Here is a 7,993-nt window from a genome sequence, read left to right as displayed (position 1 = left end):
TTGAGACAACATCTGTACACTGGAAAGGGAGACCATTTAAAAGAAGTTTCAAACAGCAATTGCTATGGCTGGAAGTGGTTTTGGTAGATGGGAACTTTCCAGCATAGTCTCTAGTATATGCAAAAGTGAATCATCTCATAGAGAAGTTCATTCTCAGTCTCCTTTGACCAATTCAGTGGGAAATGCATCAGCTGCTGAAAGTCTGGACATTCTGTATTATATAATCACAATATCTTCAGGCATGACCTGAAGTGTATGTGGACAGCTTTGTTCTGGAATCATGGCATCTCCTCAGATTTTGCGGTACTGATTGGCACAATCATCAGGAGAGAATCTCAATCCAGATGTAATTTTTTTCTCTCATAAAAGTGTTGCTGGTATATAGGTAACTGAGTTGCTTTTTTCTCCTGAGCTTTCTATGTCTGGGAAGCAGGACCTCAAATTCAGAATGCTGGACTTTTTATTTAGTGTCATTTTTCTATGGTCTCAGAATATAATTCTCTTTTTTAATTTTTTCTGTTCACATTCCCAATGACAACTTTATTACTCCACAACAAAATAAACTGTTTCTCATATTCAAATAGACACATTATTTTGTAACTATATTTTTCTAATACTAGATAGCACGGTTTTCATAATATTTATTTTATTTTTTAGTAATAGGTGGATACAATACCTTTATTTTATTTTTATGTGGTGCAAAAGATCAAACCCAGTGTCTCACATATGCTAGGCAAGTGTTCTGCCTCTGACCCACAACCCAAGTCCTAGGTGGCACTTTTTATGGGATTTGTATCTTCCTGTTTGTGAGAATTTAATATGAGTGATAGAAAGAGAAGAATCACTTGATACTTTGTAATAAAATGTTCATGCTTGTCCTCTCTTATTCTTCCAGAGACACAGATACCTTACTGCAATGTATTTAAGTGGGATTCCCATTGTAGACGTGGCAGGATGATATGTCCTTTCTCCTGGGTCAGTTGTTTCTGAGGTACCCAACGGTGTCATGTCTATATAGTTTGGGAGTGTATAGCCCATTTGTATCTCTGTGTCCTCTCCTGCCAAGAGAAAGCAGTCTGAAGTATAGTGTGGAGATTATCTGGGGAGTAGTTGGATCCCTTGCACCTGAAATAAAACTCCTGAGACACTCTTCACCTAAGTCTTTTTTTTTTTTTTTATTCTTTGACTACTGTCAATACTGCTACATGATAATGGGCATTCAGTAATTTCTTTGATTTACTCATTTTAACTTCTTGAATTTATACCCAGAATTAATTTAACCGTGTTATATGTTATTTCTGTTTTAAGTAGTTCAAGGGTTTTACATTGTTTTCACAAGTGACTTTTTTAAACTTACATTTTCACCAACAGTGTGCAAGAGTTGTCTTTTTCCCAGATCCATAGTTTCTTGACTCTTTTTGGTATTAGATTACTGACAAATCTATTCCCTCTCTTTTTTGGGGTATGCACTGGGGATTGAACTCTGGGGCACTCAACCACTGAGCCACATCCCCAGCCCTATTTTGTGTTTTATTTAGAGTTAGGGTGTCACTAATTGCTTAGTGCCTCACTTTTTCTGAGGCTGGGCATTGAACTCAAGATCCTCCTGCCTCAACTTTCCAAGTTGCTAGGATTACAGGCATGTGCAACTGTGCCTGGTGGCAAAAGCTACTCTAACACCTGTGCTCAGTATACAGGTGTCCACTATTTGACTTGTGGATCAAAAATGTCAGGGAAGATTGTGGAATCCAGTCTATCAAGTATCTACAGAGAGAGTGTGTAAAAACCTTTTCTGGGAATTAACAAATATATGTGCTTTTTAATCCCTTCTTTGAACTACTACTGCTTGAGATTTTACCAGCCCATTGAGATGCTTGCAAATCAATGGAAAACCAATAGTTTGTGATCTAGGGGAGATTTGCAAATCATCAGTAAGCTTCATTCTCAGAACTTGAGCATTTGGAATGGCTTTCTATTTGGGGTCCTCTGCCTAAGTCTCCTACCTTTCTTTTTCAGAGTGCCTTGTTATATGTGAGGTAACTAGTTTCTTCCATTGAATGGAAGATGTTACATTAGTCAGTGAAGACAAATTTTCCTGCTGAGAAAAAATGGAGTTTTTAGAGGTACAGACTGGAGACTGGAGCTCTTTGTGTTCTGAATACCCATATATGCATACACCAAAATATTTTGTGATTTTATTTTTCTGTCCTGATCCCAGGGTTTTAAGCACATGGATGCCCTTGCAAGAACATAGATAAGTATCATTTTTTTTTCTGTGTTCTTAGTAGTATGAATGTGAAGATCCTTCTTCAGCACAAGCAAAATTAAAATCTAAAGCACAAAAAACTATTTAGAGGTAGGGAGTTATATGTATGGTCCAATATTCCTCTTTTCGGGGTGACATTGGCTGTTGTTAATTCTGTTCCAATTACATAGCACATTGCCTAAGGCTGGACTGAGACCCAAGTCTACACTAGCTTTTTAAAATCATATAAGTGGCAGATATTTTCTTAGTTGTACTGTTTATATAAATCTCTCAACTCATTCATTTTACTTTGCCTAAGAGGAACTTGAAACATAATATTTCCATTTAATGTATTCATGGATGGAGAGAAAGTCAGGAGCTACTATTCATTTATTTTTGCAACATTGCCCTCACTTAAGATATGCCTTTTATCATTAGGCTGGAATTTTAAACCAGTGCTTTGCAGATTGTATACATAAACTACACCAGTGAATTCTGCCCCCAAGTCAATCTTTCTTGGTTTGGCCATGTCAATCATTCACATGTGATGTTGTTCTTGAGGTGTTCAGACTTATGTTGACCTTTCAATTTCTATTAAGTGCAAATAAAGTTTTACATACATATACATTTATCTATGGATTTTGTATTGTATTATGATTCCTTGGTTTTTATTATTGTAAAATATGTTATTCTTTTAATTCACAATTTGGGGGCTGATTTCATGTATAACATAACATTCCAGATAAATTTTAAAATTTTTGCTCTGGTCACTTCTCTCATTAAAAGTAAAATGTGCTAACATTTTAATGAGGTGATATTGTAGATTTAGAAGAAATTTTACAACTTGGTAATGATGAGTTTTATCATGTACACAATCATGTATATGATCAAGTCTTTTATGTTCTTTTGAATATTTTTATTTTCTCAAACTCTACATGTTTTTAAACATGCATGAATGCAAAATATCACATGTATGTGACATCTAGATAAAATTATGTGAAGACTCATATATTTGTCAAACTGGATGTATTATGATGCAAATGGGTTCTGGAAATCATTTTTCTCACTGTATTCCCTTTGTCTTTCTAACCCTGTTCTCCTTATATCTTTCTCAATGTACATTGCCTTTTCAATTTTCTAAAGCTATTGAGCTATTTTATAATTATTGAACACTTATGTTCAAAATAAAAAGGAGGCTATTGAAGTCTCTTCCCTTCCTTTAATTGGTACCAGAGATCAAATCCAGAGGGACTTAACCACTGAACAACATCCTACATCTTTTTTTTTTAATATTATGTTTTGATATATGGTCTCACTTAATTGATTAGGGCCTCGCTAAATTGCTAAGATGGGGTTTGAATTCAGATTTTTTTTTCTTAAGTATCCTGAGCTGCTGGGAGTATAGAAATCTGCTACCATTCATAGCTCTTACTTTCTCTTTTTTGGAGTCTCTGTTTTTGACATTCTTTTTATTTTTATTTACTTTTTTTTTGTTTGGTACCTAGTTTTGAAATCAGGGATTCTTAACTACTGTGCAACATCCCCTGATCTTTTTATTTTTTATGATTGAGACAGTCTCTAATTTGCTTATGAGCCTGGATGAGTTGCTAACCTAGCTTTAAACTTGGGATCCTCTTTCCCTAGCTTCTGTTACTCCTTTATCATATGTGAGGCATACATTTTGTCATATGTGAGACAATTAGTTTTTTTTTCCCAATTTGTTACTTCAGTTTGTACCCTTTAATGGTATCATATTATAAATATAAATTGAATTTAAGTATTTTTTCTGTTTTGTTATAAAAATATCATTTAACTTTGAAAACAAACAACCATATTTCTCTCTCTTATATTATTATTATTTTATTATTCTGAATGATTAAGGAAATGTGTGGCACACTATCAGACACATTCACAGTCATTGTTAAAGTTTATTTTGAGTAGGCATCTCACTAAGATGCTTAAGCTGATCTTAATTTTGCAATATTTCTTCCTTTTTCTTTCAAGTATCTGGCATTACAGTCACCAACCAGTATATACACTGAATAAATCTCTTTCTTATAAAAACTTTGGCATATCTTATGGTTTTCTTTCATATTAAAGTATTTTTTACAATTGAATGATTTATTAAGTCATACCAGGAAATAATACAATGGGACTTTTTTGTTATGCAGATACTCCATTGTTTTAGCAGCTTTCTTTGGAAAAGTTGTCATTTTTTCTCCTTTATGATAGGTCAGTTTCTCTGTTTTATCCTTGCCTAAATGGCCAGAGTCTTTTTAAGTATTCTGTCTTTAGTTTCACAGGACTAATAATTCACCTCATTATGAGATCTATATTGATTTCTGAAATGTTAGTCCTATAATAATATGTGGTACAATATTTTCATTAATAATGAACTTTATGTACTCTAATGGCTAAATTATAACATAGGTATGTGGTAGTCTATACCATATAGAATTATGTAAGTACCCTATATCATTAGCAAAATAACAGAATCACCTTTTGGTGTATTTTTCAGAATGTATCCACATCATTAAATGAGGCATCATTATACATACCATACATTTTACAAGTATATAATATATAAATAATATAAAAATTTTACTTGTGAAATTTACCAGAGCTCTTTTAATTTTAGTTGTGTTTTCAATGCAATATTTAGAAATACTGACATTTTCTATGCTATATTCACTGTTAATATGTTTAAATATTACTCCTTTGTTAGTATTTTCCCTCCAGTCTATACCTATAAAAATTGTCTTTCTCAAAATATTGAGACCGATATTTAGCTAATGAATTCTTAGTTTTATTTTGAATTAATCATTTAATAGTATAATTTCTAGTACCCTGATTTTTTAGTCTCTCCCTTATGCTCTTCCCCACCACCTTTTATGAAATTAACTTGATCGTATTTAACAATGCAAATACTTGGTCAGCATCAAAATTCTACAGATCTTGAATTATTACAAGAGAAACATACTATGTAGCTACTATTTCTGTTAAGAAATAGAACATTAATGATGCTACAGAAAACAGCTTCATATCCTCTTGCTTTAACTATACCCTCCAGTCACCCTAGTGGTAACTTCAACTATATTTCTCCAACTAGTTCTTTTAAAGTATTATTCTAAAAAGAGTGAAATAATTTATTTATTTAATTATACAATAAAATGAGTGAAAGATGTAGCTCATTGTATAGGAAACAAAATCTTACACCAAATATGCTTGATGTTTTGTTGGTGGAGCAAATCAGAGGGTGATCCAGGAGTCAGAAAAAAGAGGGGTAGCTCAAAATTTCAGTAATGGAGCATTAATAGTTCAGTTATGGGAGGCTACCAGAGTATAAGGAGTGGTGGGATGGGTTGAAGAAAAAAAAGATTAGGTGTGAGCTACTGGAGACAACCTGAGGGAGCTCAGATGGAACAGGTTTAGAAATGGAGCAACAGAAGATTTAAGTTGGATGAGCAGTGCCTGGAGAGGAAGAAATTAGAAGTCTTGAAAGAAAAAGAGTGTGACATCTCTGTAGAGCTCAAAGAGCAGGAATCCAGGTGTGTGGCATCCTTGTTTGATTATACTATTAAGTTCTGGTTTTTAGGAATTGCCTAAGATGAGGCCACTGGGGTAAGTATTATGCTGCCACAATATTTCCTGTCTTCTCCTCCTTGTGATCAATATTTTTCTCATCTAATACACAGTTAGCAGTTTCTTTTTCCTCCTCAGATCTATTCTTTTACTCCTTCACCACTTTTTCTTCTACTCATTCCACTTTGCCTTTTCTTCCATTATGTCCACATTCAGATCCTTGATTCCCAACTATGCCACATTCCTTATGCTCTCCAACATGACCACACAGATCTGTTTGACACACTCAATGATAGATTGTGGAATGCCAGCAATAGTGATGGCCCACTCAGTTGAACTGGGGAGCATATCCCCTGCCACCTGGACTTGAGCCCATGTACTCTCTCATATTTCCTTAATCTTGAAATCACCATTTCCAATGAGAGAGCCACACTGACTAGCAGGGACCACCAGCCTCAGAGTGACCAGGGGTCTACTGGCAGCTGTAAAATTGGTCATAGAGCTGCTGATGTCCTCTTCCAGTTTGTCAATGTTCATAACAATGGCTTTGAAGATGGCATTAGTGGGTCCAGCCAAAGTGATAATTCTCTCAGGACAATTCCTTTCTGAGATATTGATATGTGCACCACTCTCTTCACACATCTTCTTAACCAATTACCTTTCTTTCCCATGATACTGCCAACTTCCTTGCCATGCATAAGTAGCCAAATGGTGAGAGTGACATTTAATCCAGCTTCAATCACACTGGTGTCCATGCTGAGCAGTGTTATGGGAGCTGGACTTTGAGTGGTCAAGTCTTTGGACACTGGTGGGGGTGAAAGCCAAAAACTGCAGGTGCCAGATGACTGAGGGGAAAAGGGGAGCAGGCAGGAAGGGGAAAGGCTGGGGGGCAGAACAATAGGGAATGGTGGGAAGGCAACACCCCCACTCATAGGAGGGTGGAGGAGGAGGAGGAGGAGAAGGAAGGAGGAAAGAGACTCAGGGCAGGTGGAGGCAGGCAGAGGGCAGGCAGGATGGCGGGAGAGAGTGCTCTGGCTGCTGCCTCTGCTGGTCTGGGCCAATTCCAATGTTTTTAACTTCAGGTTTTTTTTTTTTTTCTTTCTAGTTAATGTTTCCCTTCCTGGTTGGTATGCAATAGTAAATTTCCTTTTTTGTTAACTTGTCTCAGTATTCATGTGATTATTGAATATTTTCTCTTTTATTAAGTGAATTTAGAAATATTTTGACTGTAACATACTCTTTTTGTATGCCTTCTTTTCCTCACAAATATAAACCACTTTCATTCTGTCATATCAACTTTTTGCTACATATGTACTTTGCAAGTATTTTCTCCCACTTTATATTTTAGCTTTGATCACTGAGTGTTCCTCATTCTAAAATATTAAAAATTCATCTCCAGATACATGAATCCATGGAAATATACAGGAAAGGTTCTTAAAAAAATTGAGTAACAGAGATCACTGATGTAGTTTCTCCTTTTCCAGTATTCAAATAAGTACCATGCACATTTATTGTGAGAGGATGATGAAGGACAGGCAGAAAGTATGAATAGAGTATTAGTTGGAATAATCCAAAGCTCCAAGGGATTGAGAGAGTTTCCAGAGTTCCAAGAAAAACTATGAGGTTCCAAGACCTCCACTATGGACATGGCTCTGTCCTCTGATCTGCATCGAAAGACAGTGTATGATGTCTCATTTTTATCCATCACACTCACTTTTTGTGCATAATTAACCTGTCTTGCTACATTCTCCTGGCTCTGTGTCCCTTCTCTTTCTTCATCCACTGTGCATGAAATTTTAAATAGTCTGAGCATGAATAAGATAAGCTCAATGGAGTATCTACCTCCTATGTTGCTGTAGTTCTCAGATTCTATGATGCTTGAATGTTGTAGCTTGTTATGACAGCACCATGCTCCTCTCTCTCTCTCTCTCTCTCTCTCTCTCTCATATATATATATATATATATATATATATTGTTTGTCTCTCTTGAAGGCTGTATCACTACAAGGAAAAGGGAAACATTTGTAACCTCAGAAAAAATACCAACAGCCACTAGAAGCTAGAATGATTCTCTTCCAGAGTTTCTGAAAAGAGCGTGGCTTTGCTAATACTTTGATATTAATTTTCTGTCATAATAATAAAAACATCCATAACTATAAAAGAATGA

At 35.3% G+C, this 7,993-nt stretch overlaps 1 pseudogene; it reads right to left on the bottom strand.

Moving 5' to 3' along the window:
• Positions 1-6,058: 6,058 nt before the first annotated feature.
• Positions 6,059-6,582, bottom strand: LOC143404239 (poly(rC)-binding protein 2 pseudogene; annotated as a pseudogene).
• Positions 6,583-7,993: the final 1,411 nt, after the last annotated feature.

This window comes from Callospermophilus lateralis, chromosome 7 (genome assembly GCF_048772815.1).
Source record: "Callospermophilus lateralis isolate mCalLat2 chromosome 7, mCalLat2.hap1, whole genome shotgun sequence".
In the NCBI taxonomy this organism is placed as follows: Eukaryota; Metazoa; Chordata; class Mammalia; order Rodentia; family Sciuridae; genus Callospermophilus; species Callospermophilus lateralis.
Note: the sequence above shows the minus strand (reverse complement) of the source record. Positions and strands in the feature narration are given on the sequence as shown.